The sequence below is a fragment of the Lithobates pipiens genome, unplaced genomic scaffold, assembly GCF_037356315.1.
Source record: "Lithobates pipiens isolate NorthernLeopardFrog02 unplaced genomic scaffold, aLitPip1_a1.2 Scaffold_18, whole genome shotgun sequence".
NCBI lineage: Eukaryota > Metazoa > Chordata > Amphibia > Anura > Ranidae > Lithobates > Lithobates pipiens.
The window spans coordinates 504239418-504265664 of NW_027507758.1; positions in this window are offsets into that span (position 1 = coordinate 504239418).

A 26247-nucleotide genomic window follows, 5' to 3' on the forward strand; every position below is an offset into this window, starting at 1 on the left:
TTTAAATTCTTCACCCATAGAAGTGAAAATAATTCCTAATTGTTTCTTGCTTGGCTTCTCCCCAGGTTTTTAGGGCCTATGACACTTATAAATAATTTATAACCACTTTAAAATGTTTCCCCATGATTTTGGGGAATTAGTAACACAGGGAAACAGTATACACTAAATTACCAAAAGTATTGGGACACCTGCCTTTACAAGAACATGAACTTAACCCACATCCCGCACGGCCTATAGCAGAATGAAGGCCGGGCGGGGGGATCAGTTATCCTAACTGGGCATGATATGACGACCAGCAGGATAAGCCGCTCGTGTGCGCCCCTGCGACGTGTCTCATCTCTGATCTCGGTAAAGAGCTTACAACATAGGCTCTTTACCATGTGATCAGCTGTAATCACAGCTGATCACAGTGGTAACCAGGAAGTGGCGGTTAACAGCTTTTCTCAGTTCGCGTCGACAAGGAGCAAATAGAGGAGAGCTGATCAATGGCTCTCCTGATAGTGTGGGGGGGTCTCTGCTGATATTCGGCGCATTGATTATCAGCGCTGCCCCCATCAGAGGTGCCCATCCCAATTGTCAATCAGTACCCATCAGATGCCAATCAGTGCCCATCAGTAATGCCTGTGAGTGCCCATCGCAGATGCCAATCAGTGCCCATCAGTAATACCTGCCAGTGCCTCCTCATCAGTGCTGCCTATCAGTGCCACCCATCAGTGCCCATCATTGCTCTTTAGTGCCCATCAGTGCTGCCTATCAGTGCCGCCTATCAGTGCCCATCGGTGCTGCCTATCTGAGCCCATCATTGCCACCTATCAGTGACCATCAGTGCTACATATCAGTGCCCATCAGTGCTGCATATAAGTGCCTCCTCATTGGTGCCCATCAGTGCCACCTTATTAGTGTCACCTGATCAGTGCCCATCATTACCACCTCATCAGTGCATGTCAGTGCAGCCTCATCCATGCCCACCAGTAGAGAAAACTTGTTTATTTACAAAATCTTATAACAGAAACTAAGAAAGACTTATTTTTTCTAAAATGTCGGTCTTTTTTAAAATTTTAGAAATAAATAAGCTGCGCTAAACCCAAATTGCACCGTGAAAAATACCTCACGTGTGTATACTTAACATACACAGTGATAATGTCACATATGCCTTAGAAATACCCCTTACATAAGGATAATATGTAAAATAAAAAGTGAAAAATAATCATAAATCGCAATCCAAACTACAACAATGCAATTAACACCCCAGTGGGCAGTTATTGAAAAATATGAAAAAAAGGAAGTCTTTCAAATAAACTTGAGTATGGCCGCGTACACACGCGCGGACTGTTCGCCCAACTTTGTCCGTCCAACAGTTTCGGCAAACAGTCCGCTCAAACTTAGCATGGACGGACATGGCCACACACGACGGATGAACAGTTTGCTGAAACCATGCGCGATGACGTGAACGGCACGTACGACGGGACGAAAAATACGACGTCCTATACACTGCATTATAGCTTTCGGCGTGAAAATCCTTTCTGAGCATGCGCGCAACTTTGTTTGACGAACAAGCCTACACACGGGCGGACTGTTCACTCAAACAAGGTTTCAGCGGACAGTTTTTCGGAAATTCCGAAAAAAACCTTGTCCGTCCAACTGTCCGCTGAAACTGTCCGCTGAAAGCCCACACACGAGCGGACTGTCCGCCCAAACACTGTTCAGCGGACAAAGTTGGGCGAACAGTCCGCCCGTGTGTACGCGGCCTATAGATAAAGGAACAAATTCTTCCACTTGTGGATAGTGCACAATCCGCCACCAAAGTGTGAAGGTTTGCTTCTTACCAGAAGTTCATGACCCCCCACTACAGAGGGTCACAAAAACGTGTAGATTTATATTATATCCCCCAATCCGAAATAGATCCTACTGCTCTCCTTAGGCCACCCTCTCCATCAGATAGGTTATTAGACAAGCCTCTTCGGTATATCTCCCATATAGTTAAAACTAGTGACCAGTGGCGGCCCGCCCATAGGGGGCGCCCGGGCGCCGCCCCCCCTCTCCCTAGGTGTAAAAAAAAAAAAAAAGTAAAAAAAAAACGGGCCCTTTAAGACATTTAAAAAAAAAAAAAAAAAAAAATGTCATTTAACAATTTAACATAGTGTACTGTGGCGCCGGTCACAGTGCACTATGAGAAGCGCCACGTCCATGCAATCACAAGATTGCATCCATGGCGCTTCATTTGCGGGTTAAAAACCCGCCTTGCGGCGCACTGCAGAACGCCGACTAGCTTCCGCCCGTAAAATCACTGTTATTCTACGGGCGGGAGCATTGTCATTCTTAGACAGGCAGTCACTTCCGGCTTTCGGCTGCTTCGCGAAACCCGGAAGTGACGTCGGCAGCTCCGTTCCTTAGCCCGAGCGGAGCTGCCAGACAGTGAGAGGTGAGTCACCGCATAAAGGCTTTCTAGCCTCTACTTTGTGGAGAATGTTCGTGCATTTAGCTGAATGAATGCAAAAAGCTTTCACAGCCAGAAAGGTTTCCCCAGGCAAGGCGACTTTTGCCGTGGCCAATCAGAGAATGAGCTCTGAAGGGGGAACTCCACGCCAAATTTCTGAAAAAAAATTTGACGTGGGTCCCCCCTCCGAGAGCATACCAGGCCCTTAGGTCTGGTATGGATTCCAAGGGGAACCCCCTACGCCGAAAAAACGGCGTGGGGGTCCCCCCCAGATCCACACCAGACCCTTATCCGAGCACGCTACCTGGCCGGCCAGGAAAGGGGGTGGGGACGGGCGGGCGCCCCCCCCTCCTGAGCCATACCAGGCCGCGTGCCCTCAACATGGGGGGGTGCCTTGGGGGAGGGGGGGCGTGCGGCCCCCCCACCCCAAAGCACCTTGTCCCCATGTTGATGAGGACAAGGGCCTCTTCCCGACAACCCTGGCCGTTGGTTGTCAGGGTCTGCGGGCGGGGGGCTTATCGGAATTCATGCGCCCCCTTTAATAAGGGGGCCCCGGATACCGGCCCCCCACCCTATGTGAATGAGTATGGGGTACAATGTACCCCTACCCATTCACCTGTGAAAAAAAGTACAAAAAAAAAACACAACACAGGGTTAAAATATTTTATTGCACAGCTCCGGGGGTCTTCCGTCTTCGGGGGTCTCCTCGCCGGACTCCTCCGCTATCTTCTTGTAGCTCTTTTGCTAGCGGAGGAGTCCGGCTTTCTTCCTCGCCGCCGGCCTCTTCTCCCGACTTCGGGGGTCTTGTCCCCCTCTTCGGGTCTTCTGCTGGGCCACCGCGCCTTCTTATAGCTCTTTTAGAGGCGGTGGCCCGGTCTTCTGCTGCCGCCGCTGCCGTCGCCGCCGCCCGTTCTTCTTCTTCTTCTTCTTCTTCTTCTTCTTCTCCTTCTTCTCCAGGAGATGTTGCCTCGACGATCTCCCTGGCCGGAATGCCAGGGACGCGCTGCGCTGCTACTTATATAGGGACAATGGGGCGGTGTCACATGGGTTGATGTCACATGGGTTGGTCACATGGGTTGATGTCACAGTCGCCATGTGACATCAACACATGTGACCAACCCATGTGACATCAACCCATGTGACACCGCCCCATTGTCCCTATATAAGTAGCAGCGCAGCGCGCCCCTGGCATTCCGGCCAGGGAGATCGTCGAGGCAACATCTCCTGGAGAAGAAGGAGAAGAAGAAGAAGAAGAAGAAGAACGGGCGGCGGCGGCGGCGGCAGCGGCGGCAGCAGAAGACCGGGCCACCGCCTGTAAAAGAGCTATAAGAAGGCGCGGTGGCCCGGCAGAAGAACCGAAGAGGGGGACAAGACCCCCGAAGTCGGGAGAAGAGGCCGGCGGCGAGGAAGAAAGCCGGACTCCTCCGCTAGCAAAAGAGCTACAAGAAGATAGCGGAGGAGTCCGGCGAGAAGACCCCCGAAGACGGAAGACCCCCGGAGCTGTGCAATAAAATATTTTAACCCTGTGTTGTGTTTTTTTTTTGTACTTTTTTTCACAGGTGAATGGGTAGGGGTACATTGTACCCCATACTCATTCACATAGGGTGGGGGGCCGGTATCCGGGGCCCCCTTATTAAAGGGGGCTCCCGGATTCCGATAAGCCCCCCGCCCGCAGACCCCGACAACCAACGGCCAGGGTTGTCGGGAAGAGGCCCTTGTCCTCATCAACATGGGGACAAGGTGCTTTGGGGTGGGGGGGCCGCACGCCCCCCTCCCCCAAGGCACCCCCCCATGTTGAGGGCACGCGGCCTGGTATGGCTCAGGAGGGGGGGGGGGCGCCCGCCCGTCCCCACCCCCTTTCCTGGCCGGCCGGGTAGCGTGCTCGGATAAGGGTCTGGTGTGGATCTGGGGGGGACCCCCACGCCGTTTTTTCGGCGTAGGGGGTTCCCCTTGGAATCCATACCAGACCTAAGGGCCTGGTATGCTCTCGGAGGGGGAACCCACGTAAAAAAAAATTCCGATTACATAAGGGGCGTGTTTTATGAGAAGTGGGAGGGGCCAAAATGGTGGGTGGGGTCATGATGGGCGGGGTCTAGCGCCCCCCCATCCAAAAACTTCACCAGCCGCCACTGCTAGTGACCACCCATTACATTATTTGAGGTATACCGTAGTGCAGTTTCTTTTTCTATTTCCTATTTTTTTTAATTTGTTAAGCAAAAAATAAAAAACAAAGTGGTGATCAAAGACTACAAAACGGAAGCTCTATTTGTGGAAAGGGTACAGTGCTGCATGACCACACAATTGTCATTCAAAGTGTGACAGCACTGAAAGCTGAAAATTGGCCTGGGCAGGAAGGGGGTAAAAGTGTCCTGTACTGAAGTGGTTAATGGCACCCCAGTCTTAGTCTGTAGGGTTCAATATTGAGTTGGCTCACCCTTTGCAGCTATAACAGCTTCAACTCTTCTGGGAAGGCTGTCCCTCAAGGTTCAGGAGTTTGTCTATAGGAATGTTTTACCATTCTTCCAGAAGCACATTTGTGAGGTTAGGCACTGATGTGGATGAGAAGGCCTGTTTCACAGTCTCCCTTCTAATTTATCCTAAAGGTGTTCTATGGGGTTGAGGTCAGGACTCTGTGCAGGCCAGTCAGATTTCTATACCTCAAACTCACTCATCCATGTCTTCATGGACCTTGATTTGTGCACTGGTCCACATCATCTGGTGAAGGGAGGATTAAGGTGTTGGGTTATTTTTCAGGGGTTGGGCTTAGCCCCATAGTTCCAGTGATGGGAACTCTTAATGCATCAGCATACCAAGACATTTTGGACAATTTAATGCTCCCAACTTTGTGGTAACAGTTTGGGGATGGCTCCTTCCTATTTCAACATGACTGCGCACCAGTGCACAAAGCAAGGTCCATAAAGACATGAATGAGTGAGTTTGGGGTGTAGGAACTTGACTGGCCTGATAGAGTCATGACCTCAACCTAATAGAACACCTTTGGGATGAATTAAAGTGGATCCTGCGAGCCAGGCCTTCTCATCCACATCTCACAAATGTGCTTCTGGGAAAATGGTCAAACATTCCCATAGACACACTCCTAAACCTTGTGGACAGCCTTCCCAGAAGAGTTGAAACTGTTATAGCTGAAAAGGGTGGGCCAACTCAATAAAAAAACCTTCTGTGTGCAGTAGCCCCTTAATACCTACCTGAGCCCATCTCTATCCAGTAAAGTTGCATGAGAGACTCGGCTGCCTGGGACTCTTCTCCCCATTGGCTGAGACAGCAACGGAGCACCATTGGCTCCCGGGGCTGTCAAAGTTAGTGAGCCAATGAGGAGAGAGAGGGGATGGAGCCTAGCTGGGGCTCTGTTTCTGAATGGACACACGGAGCTGCGGTTCAGCTCAGGTGTCCCCATAGAAAGCTGCTTACTGTGGGTGCACTTGTCAGGAGGGAGGGGCCAGGAGGGCTTAAGAGGGACCCGAGAAGAGGAGGATACAGGCTGCTCTATGCAAAACAACTGCACAGAGCAGGTTAGTATAACATGTTTGTTATTTGTAAAGCCTCATACACACGATAGGACTTTGTACAAACTTTCCCTTGGATTTTTGTACAAAGGGCGTCGGCCCTGAACTTGTATTGCACACACACAGCAGGACTTTTTCAGCCAACTTTCACCAAATCAAGTGGTTTTTCTGCTCTTTACCGCCACCTTTGGTCAACTTCTGTATTGTCTGATCTTTTGCATTGGTTCTGAGCATGCCTGTTTGTACTTTGTACAAAAGTCCTGTGGTTTTCTGTACACACGATCGGACTTTGCTCCATCAGACTTTTGTTGCCAGAAAGTTTGTCCCTTCGCACAGCCAACAAAAGTCTGATGAAAACCAAAAAAGTTTGTCCGATGGAGCGTACACACGGTCGGATGTTGCTCCAAAACAGCTAATTTGCATGTTTGTTGTCAAAAAGTCTGATCGTGTGTATGGGCCTTATGAAAAAAAAAACGAGACTTCACAACCACTTTAAAATTCATGTATGTGTAATGGTGGGCGCCCCAATACTTTTCTTAAAATATTGCTGTTCTGGAGTGTTTCTGAAAGGATTGGACTTTTAGCCATTAATTGTGAAACATTATATAAAAGTACTGGTATTGCTACTGCTACTATCTATGGCGGCTTACTTTCTTGTCAAAAACTGTTGATGGCTTAATTTACTCTTGGAATTTTTTTTGTGAAAGAGTAAGGGTACCCCTTATTTACATGGGGGGGTCATATCTGGGTGCCCCCTTATTGTTAACGGAGGCTTCAAAATTTTGATGTGTCACCTGTCGGCAGAACCCCACAACCACCAGGCTAGAGTTGAGAGAAAGAGGCCCTTGTTCTCCCCCTGCCAAGGCAAACCCTGTGCTGAGTTCATGTGGCCTGGTATGGTTCAGGAGAATTGGAGGGATGCATGCTTGTTTTACTCAGTTTTCCTAGTCAACCATGGAGTGTGCTAATATAACGGTTTAGTATGGGTTTGTCAGGGCTGGGCTCAGCCCTTCCTTCTCTGAGCTTGTTAAGGAACCGAATGTACATAATGATAATCAGAAAATGTCTATTCGCTTATGTGTATACATGTTCCCACTCTCCTTACTTATTATGTAATATACAGATTGACTTTCTGTCGGCTAATTGCCAGCTCCCATCTCTCTCCACAGTTACCCAGCTGTTGTTGATGATCCTGCTTGTCTGTCCTGCCTGCTTAAGCCACCCAGTCCAGAGGAGCTCTGCCTTCGCCTTGGTCAACATCACAAGAAACATCGCCTGTGGTCCTGTTTAAAGACTGGCTTTGCTGACATCCCTTCTGGCTCTGGATCCTGCTTGATGTTCCACTACTTTGATCCCTGACTTCTGGCTTGGCTGACCATCCATTCCGGTTACTGAACTTTAGCTATGTTTTGACTACGTTTGTTTTGTTTTGACTCATCAAATATAAGATCCTGGTTTGTATTTATAGGTTATTTATAGGGGCTTTTTTTTTTTCTGAATGGGCATTAACATCTACACCAATAAGCCATAATATTAAGACCACTTATGCCGCGTACACACGATCAGACTATCCGGCGGACTTAGTCTGGCAGACTTTACCGAACAAGTGGACCTGCCCAAACACAATTGGACTTTTCCGGCGGACTAGGTCTGCCGGACAATGGCGGGAGTCCGCCATACTTTTGAAATGAACGGACTTGCCCACACACGGAGGAAAGTTTGTTCATTTTAAACAGGGCTCCAGGTAGCCGGGACTAGCGAAGGAAGTCAATGTTGCCGCTGAAGATTGACACGTCGCTGGCCCCGTCATCTGGTATGGACTTAAAGGGGAAGCCCTACGCCGAAAAAATGGCATGGGGGTCCCCCCCAAGGTCCATATAAGACCCTTATCCGAGCACGCAACCCGGCCTGTCAGGAAAAGGGGTGGGGACGAGTGAGCGTCCCCCCCTCCTGAGCCGTACCAGGCCACATGCCTTCAACATGGGGGGGTGCTTTGGGGAAGGGGGGCCCTGTGGCATCCCCACCCCAGAGCACCTTGTCCCCATGTTGATGAGGACAAGGGCCTCTTCCCGACAACCCTGGCCATTGGTTGTTGGGGTCTGCGGGCGGGGGGCTTATCGGAATCCAGGAGCCCCCTTTAATAAGGGGGCCCCCAGATACCGGCCCCCACCCTATGGGAATGAGTATCGGGTACAATGTACCCCTACCCATTCACCTGGTGAAAAAGATGTAAATAAAACACAACACAAGGTTTTAAAATAATTTATTGCACAGCTCCGGGGGCCTTCTTCCGTCTTGGGGGGGTCTTCTCGCCAGACTCCTCCGCTATCTTCTGCTAGCTCTTTTACTAGTGGAGGAGCCCGGCTTTCTTCTTAGTCATCGCCCGGGAGTCTTCTTCCCGACTTCAGGGGTCTTGTCCCTCTCTTCGGGTTATTCTTGCCGGGCCTCCGCTTTCTTTCTATAGCTCTTCTACTAGCGGTGGCCCGGTCTTCTGTCGCCGCTGCCTCTTCTTCCGACTTCGGGGGTCTTGTCCCCCTCTTCAGTTCTTCTTGCCGGGCCTCCGCTCCTTCTTCCAGCCGAAGGCGGTGACATTGACTTCCTTCGCTAGTCCCATCTACCTGGAGCCGTGTTCAAAATGAACGGACCTTTCTCCGTGTGCGGGAAAGTCCGTTCATTTCAAAAGTCTGGCGGACTAGCACACAGACGGCGGACAATTGTCCGGCGGACAATTTTTGAGTCAAAACGACTTTCTAAGTCCGCCAAACTTTTGGGAAAAAAAAGTCAGTCGGAGCCCACACACGGGCGGATTATCAGGCGGACTCTGATCCGCCGGACCAAGTCCGCTGGATAGTCTGATCGTGTGTACGCGGCATTACAGGTAAAGTGAATAACATTGATTCTCTTGTGACAATGACACTTGAAGTGGGTGGGATATATTAAGCAGCAAGAGAACAATGTGTTGAAACAGTAGAAAAAAATTTCATGTGCAAGGATCTGAGCAAATTTGACAAGGGCCAAATTACAATGACTAAATGACTGGGTCATAGCAATTCCAAAACTACAGCTCTTGTGGGTTGTTCTCTGTCAGGACTTAGCAAAAGTAATCCAAGGAGGGAGAACCAACAAACTAGTGACAGGGTGGCAAAGGCTCATTTATGCACAGGGAGAGCAAAGGCTGGCCCGTGTAGTCTGAGCATGTTGATGAGGTGAAAAGGAGGAACCAGGGAAGACAAAATACAAGCGGCTTTAAACAACTTTTTCTGTTTTTGACTTTTCCTCTTTCTGCTTCTCCTGTGGACCTCTATCCTTGCTTCAATAATCCTTTTGTAAGGTAGCAGAACCCACAGAGCAATGGGAGAAGGTGACCTGTTGTGCTGAATCACGCATTTTCTTTTACATCACGTTGATGGTTAGGTGCATGTGCGTTGCTTACCTGGGGAAGAGATGGCACCAGGATGCATTATGGGAAGAAGACAAGCTAGCAGAGGCAGTGGAATGCCTTTGTCTAGTGAAGTCAATGAGTCAGGGCTGCTTTGATGGCAAAAAGGGAACTACTCAATATTGGGTATTGATAGTCACAATGTTATGGGGAGTGGTCCAAATGGCTTATAAGTGTATATCAGAAGTAGAGAAATTGAGGGTGAAAAGTAAAACTTTCAGAGAAAAATTAACAAATCTAGATGTTCCCAAATTTAGATGTTCACTTTTTTTTAAATTCTGGTTCACTTTAGGTTATTTGAATTTTTTCAATTTCCTTTTTTTGATATAAAATCTTGTATAACAGTATCCCTCAGGATCAGGTAATTGTCAACATTTAACTACAGTGCCTGAACTCCAAACTTTGTAATAAACGATAAATCAAACTTGTGTGTTTGTAATCTTTGTATAAATTCTATATTTTTCTAACGTTTTATGTTTAATCTTTTTCTTCTTCAACCTCTTTGTGTACTTTTATATACTGCAGAAAGTGATGCATTACTAGATCACTTTGTATTTTGTATTTTTCAATTAGAAACAATTTTTTCTCCTGTAAGAACGACCCTTTAGGTACCACTTTGATCCATTAAATGTGATGACAGCTTTTTACAAGCATATACACGTTTTAATCGGTTTCCCTAAAATTAGTTTATATCAATAAATTATTGTTACTGACAATTTTTGCTCCCACTGTCCAACACCATGGAAATTTTTTCCTCCGACTGACACCAGGGCATGTTTTCTTCTCACTGACCACAGACGCCAGGACCTTCTTGCTCCCACTGACCACCAAGGGCAGGCATTTTCTCCCAAATGACTACTCTTGTTGAGATTTTTTTCTCCCACTGATGGCAATTTTTTGTTACACTGATGCCAGGCATTTTTTACCTCCACTGACATTGGGTATTTTATCTTCCCACTGACCCTTATGTTGGATTTTTTTTATTCCACTCATGTTGGGTCATTATTTCCTCTCACTGACCATCATAGATCATCATCATCAAAGATGTTTTTGCCAATGATTGCCCATAATTGCCTTGCACTGATCACCAACTCCTGGCATTTTTTAGGCCCACTCACTCTGGGGCATTTAAAGTGATTGTTAAGTCTTGTTTTTTTTTTCTTTGAAAATAACAAACATGTCATATGTACCTGCTCTGTACAGGGTTTTGCACAGAGTAGCCTGAATCCTCCTCTTCTCGGGGTCCCTCACTGAAGTTCCTGGCTCCTTCCTCCTGCCAGGTGCCCACACAGCAAACAGCTTGCTATGCAGGCACCTGAGCCAAGCTACAGCTCCATGTGTTCATTCAGACTGTTGGGCCCGCCCCTCTCCCTCCTCATTGTCTAACTGACTTTGATTGACAACAGCTGAAGCCAATGGTGCTGCTGTGTCTCAGCCAATCAGGAGGGAGAGTCCCGGATGGCCGAGATACTTGTGAAAATTACTGGACTGAGATGGAGCTCAGGTTAGTGTTAGGGGGGCTAATTCATTAAGATTAAAGAAAAACTTCTGCCTTTACATCCATTTTACTTTAAAAAAATTGATTTCTTTTGTATCAGTGACAATGATCAGCAGGACAAAGAAAATTAATCTTTCCAGGGCTGATACAGACAGCAGTATAACATTTCACAGAGTATCTAACTTTCCCTATTCTATCCAAAGCTGAAAAAAAGTTTTGCCTTTACATACATATTAAACAAAGAATGATTTTTTGCTTTGTAACTTCTTGGTAATATAGCTTATCATCAGAAAAATAATGCACAATGCGACACAATCTCCCACAGCAGAGAACATCAAATGCTGTCTTGTTGCTGTTGCTTGTTGCACAAGCAGTGGTCATTTTTATTAAAAGATAAGTTCACCTTTTCTAAAAAAAAAAAAAAAAAGGAATGAATGCACATCTTTTTGCAAGTAAAAAAATGTGCATTTATTATTTTTTTTACATTGCAGCCTTTAAGGGAGAAGTATGGTCAAAGCTTTTTTGGCCCTACTTCTCCTATGGATCACATGAGTGCAGTTTGTTCTGCACTCCAGTGCCCCACTTTCAGCGGACTGAAGCTGCCACCAGTGTTAATTTCATTTTACGAAAATGACAAGATTTTACTCAACTAAAATATGACTAAAACTAAAACAATTCAGACAACTGAAATACAACTAAAGCTGCATTTTATTCAAAAGACTATGACTAAAACTAAATTGAATGACAAAATTAACACTGCTCTACCACAAGAATAAAAAGGGGGCATCTACTAAGCTGCTAAAAAAAAAAAAAAAAAACACCAAAAAGGCTGTTCTTATTTTTTTTTCTTAATATTTAATGTTGGTAATACATTCAGGTGTAATGGCATTACAGCCTATGGAGTTTACAGTTTTTTTTTTTTAATTTTAAAGTTACACTTCTGTTTGTCAAAAAGCAATATTTTTGTTTATAAGTTTCATTTATCACAAAGGCTAAATCTGTGTCTGTAGTTCGTGTTCAATCCCTAATACCATAAATATTAACACGTTGTTTGATTTTTAATCAAGGAGTATACAGTATAATGAGTTTAGTAATGCTAGAGAAATGCTTCAATCGTGCATTACAATTTAACTAAACTCATTTGATTTTAGTTGACTAAAATGTACTGGAGGTTTTAGTTGACTAAAATATGACAAAAACAAAAACAATTCAGATGGCTACTACAACTAAAACTAAAATTTAATTTTAGTCAAAAGACTAAATGACTAAAACTAAATCCAAATTTGCTGTCAAAATTAAGACTGGTCATCGCTCAGCCAATCAAGGCTCTGGATCGATCCTGACTTTACAGTCTTGCCAGGCTTCACAGGTTTGTTGCACAATTGCAGCAAGTCTGCATTGCATGACTCCAGATCAACTTTCTTTGCAAACCTTCTGCAAGTCTGGTTCAGTTATGTTGTGTAATAGTCATCCCACCACAGGGGTCACTGTGGCTGAATTTTCATCCTGTAGACATGCAGAGCTCTTGCTGTAGACTCATCACTGCAACTTTGCTCTTGCTAGTAACTTGCCACGCAAATTTGCTACGAATTGGAAAAGTGTCAACTAGAACTTGTGCTTTAAGTGCTCTACAAGTGTACAACTTGCCAGTGAAAATGGGCAGCAAGTTAACAGACTTACAATTCAACACTGCCACAAATTTGTGGCAAGTTATTCTTGCTATCTGGAAACCTGTGATTGACATCCTCAGCTCTGTTCCTGTGTACTGTGTGAAGGAGTGTCTTTCTCAACCCTCCAAACAGCTCTCACTGAGCTCTGCATTGTGCAACTTCAGATTCCTGCCCCCGTTTCTGAAAGCTCAGACAAGCTATATAAATTCTGCACTTTGAACTTCTGTAGAGGAGAGAGGTCTGTAAACATACAGGTACAACTTATGTAGGAGGATTTGTTTTTTCTGTGTATATCACCTGAGGCTAGTGACTTCACTGGGTATATGAGGGTTTGCAACCACTTGAAAGTAAAAAATTATGTTTGTATGTGACACTTGTATTCAGTATTTCAAGAACAATTATCACATTACAATGAAATCTAAGAGGCTTTATCAACAGGCATGAGGTACCACTGACCACCAGTGTAAAGAGGCTTTTACCCAGGATGCAGTATAGGCTACTGGCCACCAAGGCACGGGGCAGAGCACTGCAATCAGAGGTCACTGGTGGAAATCAAAAGAGAAAATAAATTAAAATGATAGGGATAGTCACTTAAAGCCCATCTGCAGGCAAAACAATTCTCACTCCATTACTCCCACCCAACCATACCCTTCACACATTAAAAAACATCTTCTAAGACCATTTATTGCTTGCTCAAGTCTTCTATCATATGACCTTTTACAGCACCTCTTCTGGGATTGGAGACTAAGATCTGCTATGGAATTTGTGGTCCATGGCAGGTCTAGTTGATATTCCTCATGTCATGGCATCATGAAGCCACTGTTGAAAGTCTTCAGAGCCCTGTAAGTACCCTGCCAATGGACTCTTTTGACAGTCAATGGGTAGAGTCCACATTAGCAGGGAATACTGCAAGAAGTCAAAGAAAAAGAAGAGAACTGCGCAATCCCCAATATTTCTATTAGGATTTAAGCCACTCTACCTTAAAGAAGTGTATCTTGTGATCTATAATTCTAACACACCAAACTTATGACTAAATAAACCATAAGGCATTACTTATAACTAAATACAGTAAACATATATATTGTCCCTCATAGGTTGTGAACCAAAAGGGAAAAAATGTACAATTCTAAGTCAACGATTCAAAGAAAAAAAGCATGTAAAGGGAAATCAAACAGTACTGAAAATGTATGTGATAACATAAAGTCCATTAAAAGTCCAACTGGAGAGACACCCTGTGTGAAAGGGATCTATTCAATCGTAAAACTTTTCAATCAACCTGAAGAAAAACCAGGTGCACCTCCACCAGACAAGTAATAATAGCCCCTTACCAGATGTCCCGGTAGGGAGCACTTAATCACAAAATGGGTCTGAAGATGGATCAAACTTGAGCCCTCCAAATGGAACACTTTAACGTAAGACAGGTTAGGAGATACGCCAGTCATAAACCATCCAGCAGGGGAAAACGCTGTTTGAAGCGGGACTCAGATGTGTAGCATTGTAGAATCAAGGAAGGTTCAAGCCATTTGGGTATCTAGAGGAACATTTGAATACCTTCACTTGTCTGCATCAGAACTAAAATTACTGCAAGAAGTACCCTACCAGATCATAAAAGACCTTGGGCCAAGCCTGTCACATGATGAAGGATTCACGTAAAAAAGCTTTTAGGTAGATTTTTTTTTTTTTTTACAATAAACATTTTAGATTTGTTACAGGGGGTGGTGAAGCATAGTTTTTTGGCACAATGATATAGATTAGTCTGGTTTGGAAAAGAAAGGCTTATGTGCATTTGGCCCTTTTCTGGTATGACTCATTTTTAAACTGATTTGGGAAAGGTGCCACTTCTTCATGGCTGCTGGACAGGATGATCAAAGCATGTCAACAGTTTAAGGCATATATGTTGATGTAGTTATGGGTCAGCAGACTTGACCTTGACATTTCTGTACAGGTACTGTCTCTTTATCAACCTCCTGACATACAGTACCTAATTTTGAAGTTTAGCTATGGACACTTCTGCAGTTACATATGTCCAGCTTAGTGATTTTAAGTGACCTTCATTTTTCACTGGTTCTGGGTTTTTCTATTTGGAATAATCCCATCTATGGTAAAATCTGGAAAGGCAATGATTATGAATCATTTTATTTGATAGTACCAAAGTATTGGAATCATGTCAGATATATGTGAGATACTTTATTCGTTTATCTATTTAATAGGACATTTCGTGGTTACATTAACCACTTTCAGACCGGACCATTTTGCTGGCTTAAGACCAGACCACTTTTTGCGATTCGGCACTGCGTCGCTTTAACTGACAATTGCACGGTCGTGCGACATGGCTCCCAAACAAAATTGACGTCCTTTTTTCCCCCCAGACGATGTCTATGAAGACGAAACACGTCGGGAAGACTCCACTGCGCTTAGTAAACTACAGAAATGTGAGTTTATTATGTTTATTTTTAATAAATCTTATTTTAATGGAATTACGCTATATGTTCCCATGTTTTTCCTCTATGTGACTGCTACTTTGAACCGGGCCTTCACATGTTTGGAGAAAATCTACTGTAGTTAGAAAGATTACTTGGAAGACCGCTTGGCATTCTAACCATTTGCTGGTTCGTGGTTCTGGCATTTCAACACTGGTCAATCCGAGTTTACAATGGAAACTAGAAAGCTTGCAGGACCCTCAGAATATATGTTCTTTTGGGTCATATATATCTGGTAAGCCCGCATCTGTTAAGGTGGTGGGATCATCACATGGTGGTTTGCATGCCAATCCTCCATCGGATTTGAGGACGTGTTTGAAGTGTCACTGCATAAGCTGGATTTGAATATCTCTTTGGATTTATAGAGACTTTATATTCTTTTTTCACATATAAGCACAAGGCTTTGGTGTATACTTATTGTATTATTTTCACTTACTATATATTATACATAATTTCGTGTGGGCACACGCATGGATGTTATACATATATTTTTTATGCCTTTGAGTTCCTAACATAATTGTTTAAGTGCTACACTTTTTACAATTTTCCCACAAATATAGCTTTCTTTTGGTGGTATTTGATCACTTCTGCGTTTTAAATTTTTTGCGCTATAAACAAAAAAAAGCGACGATTTGGAAAAAAAACGCAATATTTTTTACTTTTTGCTATAATAAATATCCCCAAAAAATATATAAAAAAACATATTTTTTCCTCAGTTTAGGCTGATACGTATTCTTCTACATATTTTTGGTAAAAAAAAATAAGCGATTATTCATTGGTTGGCGCAAAAGTTATAGTGTTTACAAAATAGGGGATAGTTTTATGGCATTTTTATTAATAATTTTTTTTTACTAGCAATGGTGGCGATCAGCGATTTTTATTGTGACTGCGACATTATGGCATACACATCGGACATTTTTGACACATTTTTGGGACCATTGTCATTTATACAGCAGTGCTACACAAATGTACTGATTCCTGTGTAAATGACACTGGCAGTGAAGGGGTTAACCAGGAGGCCGCAGTGTAGGGGTTAAGTGTGTCCTAGGGGAGTGTTTCTAAGGGCCGGTTCACACAGCGAGCCGCGGCGAGGCGTCTCCGACTTACCTCGCCGCGACTTGCGGGGAGCTCAGCGGCGACTTGCAGAGGACTTCTGCATAGAAGTCAATGCAAGTCGCCCCCGAAGTCGCCCCGAAGTAGTACAGGAACCTTTTTTCTGAGTCGGAGCGACTCGAGTCGCTCCTCTCAGAACGGTTCCATAGTACTGAATGGGGGCGACTTGCGGGAGCGAGGCGAGCCGTGTCGCCTCGCCTCGCGTCGCAGTGTGAACCGGCCCTAACTGTGGGGGGTGTGGCTGTGATTTACAGATCACTGATATCTGCTCCAACCACAGGGAGCAGAGATCAGTGTCGCTTGTTGCAAGGCAGAATGGGGAGATGCTGTTTACATCGCCATCTCCCCGTGAGACAATCGCGGGTATCCCAGTGGCGATCGAGTCTGCGGGACTCGCGGTCGGACTCACGGGGGTGAGATGGCACAGCGGCAATTTTAAAGGGACGTACCTGTTTGCCCATTGCCTGTCCATGCCATTCTGCCGGCGTACATCGTCGGGCACCGGTTTATTTTTTGCCATCTGTGTCCCATTGGGGAGATTTCCCATCACTTCCTGTCCCATAGTCAATACTGGAAGAGGGAGAAAATCCATCTAAAGTGAAGGAATCCCTGGTTGTCACCAGGATCACCAGAACTAGTGTCCCTATTGGAAAAATATCCCCACTATTCCTATTTTGGGGACAACCCAAAATTTGGGATTTTCTTTCCCTTTTGTTAAAGATAAACAGAACAAATAGAGAGGGTGAATCTCTCCAATGGTGGCACGGACAGCAATAAAAACCTGAAAGGTTCTAAACCCTCTTCACTTTATCGAAAACGTAAAAAAAAAAAAAGTTTTGCCTTTAGTTATACTTTAACTATCTACATGGAATCACAGAATATTGACCCTTTATGCCTAAGTGACTGCTAGTATATGGCTTTACTAGTGCTTTTTTTAATGTAAAATTATATACAATTCGAGATTTTCCTGAAGAAAATGACAGCCACTGCCCCGAACCCTGCCCCACTCATCAAAGGGCTAATCAAGGGAGTTTTATTACTACTGCTGCACTTTCAGTAAGGTTAACCATGGAAATAAAAAAAATGTAAGGCAGTAAGTGATTAAAGGTAAAGAAAATAATATAATGTAGCTCTGTGCTTATACTTTTATTTACTAATACATCATTAAATAGATTTTAAATACAAGCAGTTTATGTACCTGAATATGACCTTCATGTAATCCATTGTACAGCAGAATTCAGACTGGGAGAGGGAGAAGAAGCACAAGGATACTTGTAGGGATAGCAGTAAGCAATGATCATGTGCTAAATAGAAAAATCATGTCTTCTACTCCTCCAGAAAAGACTGCACTTGCAGCAGAGCTATGTATATCTCAGAACTGGATGGAAAGAAATTCAAATCCTTTGACAGGAAAACTAGCTCCCATATTTGTATCCCATCGGTGTATTTACTTGTTTTCCTGGATTTCAGCTTTAAACCTCCCATCATGAGAGTGATAAATCGGAAGGTGACATCTATTTCCCCCTCAGTGTAATATTAATAGCTATATACAGAAAAACTCATGAAGCCACAATTTCACCACCCAGGCTCTATCAAGAGCATCAGAGCTGATCAATAAATACAAAGCACAATTATATTTCGTCTGGGGATCTGGTGTATGAAGTATCTTAATGATGGAGCTCTAAAACTAAATATAGAACATTTGCTGGTACATAATGGTCCTAGAGAAAGAAGCATTGCCAGGGCCACATCCACCACTCAACTATAGGAACAGCTACAGTGTCACATTGCATTGCAGGCTCTAGGTTCAGTTACAATTGCTGGCATTGAACGGTAACAATATACTCTATCTTTGGCAAGAAAAAGGAAATGCTAAAAGAAAATATTTAGTGAACACTATGCTCACCATTAAGCATCATTCACACTGGCAATTATAGCTGGTCTGCGAATTTCAGCATCAAGAGTCAATGGATTCCTGCTGCTGGAATCACTGGTGTTTACTATTAGCTGAGGCCTTTCTGCCCATATGAATGAATGACAAGCTGGTGGCAGTGGCTGTCCATGGGTAAACGCACATGCAGAGGTTACCTGTGGTTAGGAATGGATGATTGCCACTGGATGCAGACAGATCTATCAAAGTTTGGACATCCATCCCCAACAGCAGGTAATAACTGCAAGTGTGGATATATGACAACAGAACTGTCTCAGCCTGTCATTGCTTTGTACAGGCTGAGCTGCTGCTGCTGTTTGCATGCTCCTGTCATCAAATCTGCTTATTCTTGCCATCAGAATTCAGCGTATGCCCCTAATTGCCCATGTGCAGATATAAGAGTATTTATTTTATAGAAATATGGATGTTTTCACTGAACTACATTGGAATTGTGTGGTTGTGTGCAGCATAACCAATAACAATCCACCTTCAGTCTTCTGGCTGTTTGTTGTTTTTATTGTATGAGTTGTTCTGTTAATCAGCTTGTAGGCAGGGGCCTACAAATGCTGCTGTTATGTATATTTTGTGGGATACAATAAAAATTATATTGTTATGTGTAGCGGCGCCGGCGGCTCCTGAAGAGCATGCACTATGCGTTTTTCTAAAGTTGCCTAAACTGCAGTTTGGTTTGGGTACAATTATCTAAATTGGGCCTCTGCATCAGTCTTACTGGGCTGTGAGATGTTCAGCCTGTCCACAGTGGACACTGTCTCCTCTGGCAGGCATGGAACTATAGTCTGGTCAGGTGCTTAAGTTACTCTCTCTCTGAGCCCGCCCAGTGGGAGTAGCGCTCTCGCTGTGCTTTCTGGGAGAGGGTATTCAAGATGCGGACATCACGTGGTTCGGGGTTCCAGTCCAGAATTATGTGTTGACTTCATGGTCCTGGTCCTCCTGACCAGCCCCCAGGAAGGCTATGGCCTGGTGTGCGGATCCACCCAACTTTAATGTCCTTGCCGTCCCAAGGCAAGGAAACTAAAGGAAGGATTCTGAGGTGGTTGGGTGCCATCTCCGGTTCGGGAGAGACCCAGTGTACTTCAAGTATTCCAGGGGAGGACTCTTCAGCAGTCAAAGTAAGCAAGTTCTTCAACGTTTTTTTGACTTTGACACTAAGAGTACCTGAACTTTCTTTCCAATCCTCTGATCCCAAGTTGAAAGACTGTTCAATTGTCTGAGTTTTGCAAATAAAATCCATTTAAGTGGATCTATTGTCAGTCTCAAGTTACTGGGCCATCTACCACGGGACATCCCCTAGATGTGCAACAAGGAGAACGGAAGGTAACAGTAAGCCCAAAAATAACCAGCAGCTCCTTCAGGGGTTAGTGCTACATGTGGAGGCTCGCAGTCAGGGATTTACCGTTACCTCTCAAAGAACTGTACACGTGGTAAAGCAAGGACAGAGGGTTGTGTTTTTGAAATGCGCCATCAGCGCCATCTTTACTTTTACTTTCACTGAGGTGCGTAAGCGTGGGAGGAGCCTTTGCTGAAAAGCCCGCAAAGTTACGCAGCCCAAGTATTCCAGTGGGAAGAGTCTGAGTTGTTCTTTCCTGCACGAGGCACCGCATGAGAGTGTGTTGCGGAAGGATGAAGAGACCAGTTTTTTTAAATTCTCTCTCTCTCGGGGTGTTGGAGAGAAGATTTTTCCTCAAGAATGTACTGTGCTTCGGGTATGCAGTCTGTGTCAGGACCCAGGATGCCTATTGCAAGGGGTTCCACAGGTGTGCAGCTGCCCGGTACCGTTCTCACAGACATGGGCATTCGCCTGCTGCCGCAGGGGCGGTTCATACTGTATACCGCTGGAGATATCGTGGGCCTTGGCATGTTATGCGGAAAGTGCGACAGCCTGGTCACCAACCCTCGACCGTTTGCCAGATGCAAGAGGTGTGGAGAGTACACCTTTAAAGTGGAGCAGTCAGTCGCATTACCAAGGGCCTACCGTGTGGACTGAGCCATGGGTGTGACAACCGAGGAGTCGGCTATCTTCGTCCCCTTGGTGAGGCCTTCCACTGCGGTGATACCTGTCATCGTTGGCATCCCCGAGAGAGATGCCACTGCGTCTACCACTGAGACTGCAGAGGAAACTAATTTGGAGCAGATGGATACTGCTTCTACTACTGTTACTGAAATCACTATGCCTCCTTTGGAGAAAGTGAGGCGTACAAAGTCTTTCCAGAACCGACATGGAGGACCGCCACCGAGTCCGGCTGGATTCAATCAGCGGAAGAAGGTTGCTTTGGGAAAGAGTCTGACTGTGAGTACACCTTTTGTGAATTATTTACCGGCAGAGGAATATCGAGATTTGGAGTTAGAATCTTTGTCGGATACTGAAGATGATGACATTTTGGGGACACTGTCTCAGGAGTTGTTGTGGGCTGGAGGGGATGATGCAGCCGCCACTTGTACAGATTTTTCGGACTGGCTATCTTTAACCTCAGGGGATGGAATGCCGAGTGCGGAAAACCCCATCACGGTAAATGTGACTCTCCCTAAACTTCCTAAAGGTATTAAAAATACCTACCTGTCCCTGGACCCATTTATCTATGGACTTTATCACTGACTTGCCTCCGTCCCAGGGATGTTCCACGATCCGGGTGGTGGTAGACAAGTTCAGTAAGATGGCCCACTTTGTTCCTCTTCCAAAACTTTCATCTGCTAAAGAACTGGCATCTTTATTCATTAAACATGTTTTCAGGCTCCATGGGGCACCGATTAACACTATCTCAGACCGTGACTCTTAGTTTATAGCCCAGTTTTGGAAGGCCCTTTGCTCTCAGCTGGGGATTAAGTTATTGTATTCTTCAGCAAATCATCCTGAGACAAATGGCCAAACAGAAAGCACTAATCAGACTCTAGAGAAGATAGTACATTGTCTGATGACCAATGATGAGGTGGAGTGGGTCAACATCCTTCCATGGGCAGAGTTTGCCTTTAATAATTGTGCCAGCCTCTGATGTTCCAGGTGCCAACACCACGATTGAAAATTTCTCCAAAATATGGTCCGATGACAAGAGTCACTCAAAGGCACCAGAATATAAAGTTGGTGACAAAGTGTGGCTATCATTTAGGAATCTGTCCCTGCATATTCAACCTAAAAAAACTTGGCTCAAAATTCATTGGGCCCTATGAAATTTTGGAGCTTGTTAATCCTATAGATTAAAACTTCCCTCATGCATGCGCATTCCAAATGTCTTTCATGTTTCATTGTTGAAACCTGTTCATTCCAGCCTCCAAGTAAATTAACCAGAACTGATGATGTGTTGGACAGTCAGAAATATGAAGTGGCATTTATTCTTGATTCCAGACGAGTATGCAATTCCTTACAATATCTCGTTCTGGTATGGATTTTTAGGGGGAACTCCATGCCATTTTTTTAAAAAATGACGTGGGGTTCCCCCCAAATATCCATACCAGACTCGAAGGATTTTAAGGGGAACTCCATGCCAAATTTAAAAAAAATGGCATGGAGTTCCCCCTAAAAATCCATACCAGACCCTTTATCCGAGCACGCAACCTAGCAGGGCACAGGAAAAAGAGGGAGGGATGAGAGAGCATCCCCCCTCCTGAACCCTGAACCGTACCAGGCCACATGCCCTCAACATTGGGAGGATGCTTTGGGGGTCTGTGACCCCTCGAAGCACCTTGTCCCCATGTTGATGAGGACAAGGGCCTCATCCCCACAACCCTAGATGGTGGTTGTGGGGGTCTGCGGGCAGGGGGCTTATCAGAATCTGGAAGCCTGACATCACCTGACCTCGCACCCCTCTGACACAAGTGGGAAAGCCTGGCTTCCCCAATGACGTGTGGGTGACCCCACCCCCCTCTGATGTAACGCAGATTTCCGTTACATCGGCCAGGGTTGTGGGGATGAGGCCCTTGTCCTCATCAACATGGGGACAAGGTGCTTTGAGGGGTCGCAGACCCCCAAGCATCCTCCCAATGTTGAGGGCATGTGGCCTGGTACTGTTCAGGAGGGGGGGCGCTCTCTAATCCCTCCCTCTTTTCCTGCTGCCTGCCAGGTTGCGTGCTTGGATAAAGGGTCTGGTATGGATTTTTAGGGGGAACTCCACACCATTTTTTTATTTGGCGTGGAGTTCCCCTTAAAATCCATACCAGACCTGAAGGGCCTGGTAATTGAATTTGGGGGAACTCCACGCTTTTTTTTTTATCAATGACTTTCAATGACTGTTCTCTGTATTACGGGGAGCCGACAATTCATTATAGCCGCGAGTGATTTTAAATGACTTTTTTCCTGCAGAAATTACACTTTGTGCAGGGACAGTTCTAAGCACGGGAAACATGTGCCCCTTTACAGGCATACTATACACACCCCCCAGGTATGAAATTTAAAGGAATATTACACTTTTATTGTGTCACATTATTAAAATCATTGTTCCTGAAAAAACTGACGTTTTTAAACTTTTTTTTTGCATTGATACATGTCCCCTGGGGCAGGACCCAGGTCCCCAAACACTTTTTAGGACAATAACTTGCATATTAGCCTTTAAACTTAGCACTTTAGATTTTGAACGTTCGAGCCCCATAGACTTTAATAGAGTTCTAAAGTTCACACTAAGTTTAGGTCTGTTCACAGGTTCTGGTGCAAACCAAACCGGGGGGGGGGGGGGGGAGGGGTTCAGCTCATCCTCACTAGTGAGTTTACCTTTGTGTGCAACTGTTTGATCCAGCTGATATCTGCTCTGTGTATGTCGTGTATGACCCGGCTCGTTTGACCCTGCTTGCTCACTTCTGATTCGGTACGGTTTGGACTCTGATCTACCTGTGTATGACCCAGCTTGCCTAGACTACGCTTTGCCTGATTCTACTGTGGTACCTTTATCTGCAGCGGTGAACTACGAGCACCTGCTAATAATCACCTTCATCTGCAGCAGTGAACTACAAGCAACAGCTAACATCTATCTTCATCTGCAGCATGAACTACAAGGTCAAGCTAACATGTACCTTCATCTGCAGCAGTGAACTACACATCCCAGCTGGCCTGCTCTGCTTAGACCTGCTCATGGTATGTGCTCTTGTTCTTGAACTCTTTGCATAATCAGCACACCTGAACTGTTACCTGTTATCTGCTCCTAGCCTATTGCTTCAAACATTACAGCAATGTTTAAATGTTCTTTAGACATAGAGAAACAAAAATCATGTTTATTAAGCTTTAGAAGCTACAATCTGCACTTATCTTTCTAGCTAAGTCCTTAAGTGAATGGAATGGTTTCATCTTCCAAGCAAAAGTCTATCCCAGCAAACCCTTGCACTGACTTTTTAGCTGTTCTGGTTGAAGGTCTTGATCCAACTTATACTGCACAAACTTCTATGCGTCTACCTTCATATAAGTCCCAGTCTCAGGTTTAGCTAACTACACTTACTACTCTCTGCATCACAGAAAACTTTCAGCTGCTTCTTCAGTGTCTCAAGTACTCACCTTCACCTATACTCAAGGGTAAGTGCTTATCTTCACAGGCACTTCCCTTGCATGTTTCTTGGCGTGCCATGCCATTCTGAATTATTTTCTAGAAGCCAAACTTTTCTTCCAAATGGAGCATGCATGTCCATTCACAGACAACTGTGTCTGTTTCTGGTACCCGGCCGTCCTTATTACAAGAGCCATGGTTGACTATATAAACCTAGTCAACTGCCAAATTTAGGTTCCTCCAAAGGTGACCTATCACCCCATTACAATTATATTTTGTGAATTAAACTGATTTATTCTACAAAGTCTCATCCTGGCTTCCCTATTTCCACCCCCTCATGTGCTTTCACCTCTCCCTCATGTTATTTATTTTGTGATGTCAAATGTTCCATCTTGCACATACCTCCATTAATTCCAGGTTAAGGGTAATTTTAAATCTTTTAAAGTTCCCCAAATGTCTAAATGCTTCTTTGTTTAGAGGCTAATAACCTGGATTGCCCTTTTCTCATCACTCAATGAGGCTTATGGGTTCAACAATAAATGTTTTCTTTTCTTAAGGTTATGCACAGTAAAAAAGAACTATCAAAGTGTCTCCGTTCAGTTGTAAAAGTGTGTGTTTTTTTTTTATCAATCGATTATAACACATCAATGTATGTTGATTTTTTTTTTGTTTTAATTAAGGCTTAATTCTATTTTTTTTGTAAATTCTTTATTTAAGTAAGGCATACGATGATACAGAGACCTCAGCAACATTGTAAATAATGCAATTCACCCCCACATGCTACACCACTTATACAAACTTCACAATAAAGCAGTTAACATATATTTGCGGACTAGACAGTGGGCCTCAAGGCCAAGGAGGAATCCATATCTCGCAAATTTTAACGGTATACACCGTTTTTCTAGATAAAAAGAGGTGGCTGTGACCCTGGGGTCAAGCAACAAAGAGAAGCCAGAGAAATAAGAGATAAAGAAAAGATGGGGGGGGGGGGCGTCCTCCAGTCCCTCCATCAGTGACCAGGGAGCTATCTCAGGAGTCTCCACTCCCAAGGGAGTTAGACCATAAGCTCTGTGTGTTCCTCTGAGAAAGCGAACTTGCGCCAATAAAACCATTTCTTGAGGTACTTCTCTCTGAGGCCCATATCTGTGGCCACCAAGTCCTCCATTTCATTGATTTTGGCTATTCTTTTCAACCAGATGGCCACCCCTGGTGGCTGTGTCCACTTCCAGAACAGAGGGATGCAACTTTTTTCCGCTGTAAGCAGAAGTGGTAGGATGGATCTCCTGTAGATCTTGCTCGGAATCTCATGATGCAGGAGGAAGAATGTGGGGGTCAGAGGCAATTCTCTATTGGTGAACTTCTGGATAATGTGGTGTACCTGGGTCCAATATGGGATCAAAAGACAGCAGGACTAGAAGACGTGGAGGAAAGAACCCGGTTCCTCCCCACATCTCCAGCACAAATCAGAGCTCTGAGGGAACATCTTTTGGATCCTCTCTGGTGTATAGTACCACTGAGTAAGCACTTTGAACCCTGCCTCTTGGTGGTTAGCACACACTGAAGTTTTACTTGAAAAGAGAAGAAGTCACTCCCCTTTGCCGCTCAGTGAATTGGAGTCCCAGATCCTGCTCCCAGTTAAAAATGTAGGGGGGGGTCTGAAATCCTTGGGAGGCAATATGAGCAATTGCTAGCTCATTGAAACTGTATGTTGCACAGGGGGCTGTTCCAGGCATAGTTGTTCTAATGTAGTTAAAGTCCTACTGAAGGGTGCTGGGAGAGGTTGTGACCCATGTCACCACACGGTCGGTGGCAGGAAACTCCTGGAGCAGAGGGGCTGGAGAAGCTGTCAGAATGCATGGTCCGGGAAAGTTCCTCATCAAGCACTCAGGGCTGGAAGGTCGGTGAGTGTTACCACAGTGGATGGCTTGAGGATGTGCCAGGGATTCTGTAAGGGAACTCTGCTTCTACACGGTCATTAGCAGAGTCTTTATCATGCACACACTGGATGGGGAAGAGTCCTGGATCAGAGAAGAGACTGTGGGGATGTGTGTGTCAAATCAGTGTGGCCGGGGAATACATGATTTGCAAGTTGGACTGGCTGGGAGCAGTAGTCCATTTCCTAAAACATAGACTTTAACCTACAAGGCCTCCGAGGAGAGGTTCTGCAGGCCTTAGGCCTAGTAGCAGCAAGTCACCAGAACCAGTAGATGGGCTTATTCAGAGTGAGTTCTTCATACTTATTAGAAGAGGATGTGTTATACCTTAAACGTAATTACAAGTTGTGCAGGAGGAAACAAAGTGTGCAAGGAGAAGCAAGTTTGGGCAGGTGGTGAAGAGAACTAAGACCATTACATTTACAAGGTCGAAAGTGATGTTTCTGTCCCTCACACGGTGCTGGATGGAGAACCCTTAGTAACAGCAGTCTGCATGGAGATTGCAGAGTGAGCAATAGTCTGCATGGAGATGCAGAGGGAGTAACAGTCTGCAGGGAGCTACAGGAGATTTCTACTTAGTCAAGTGTACACATTCAATCTTCAGGCTCTAAATATGATCAAAGTATATTGAAACCTGTAAATATGATGGCAATGATTAATTCTATGGGTATCCCATATCCCAATCCCTAACCAAGTTGTACCCCCCGATAAAACAACAAAAACAAAGCTCACAAATGACTCT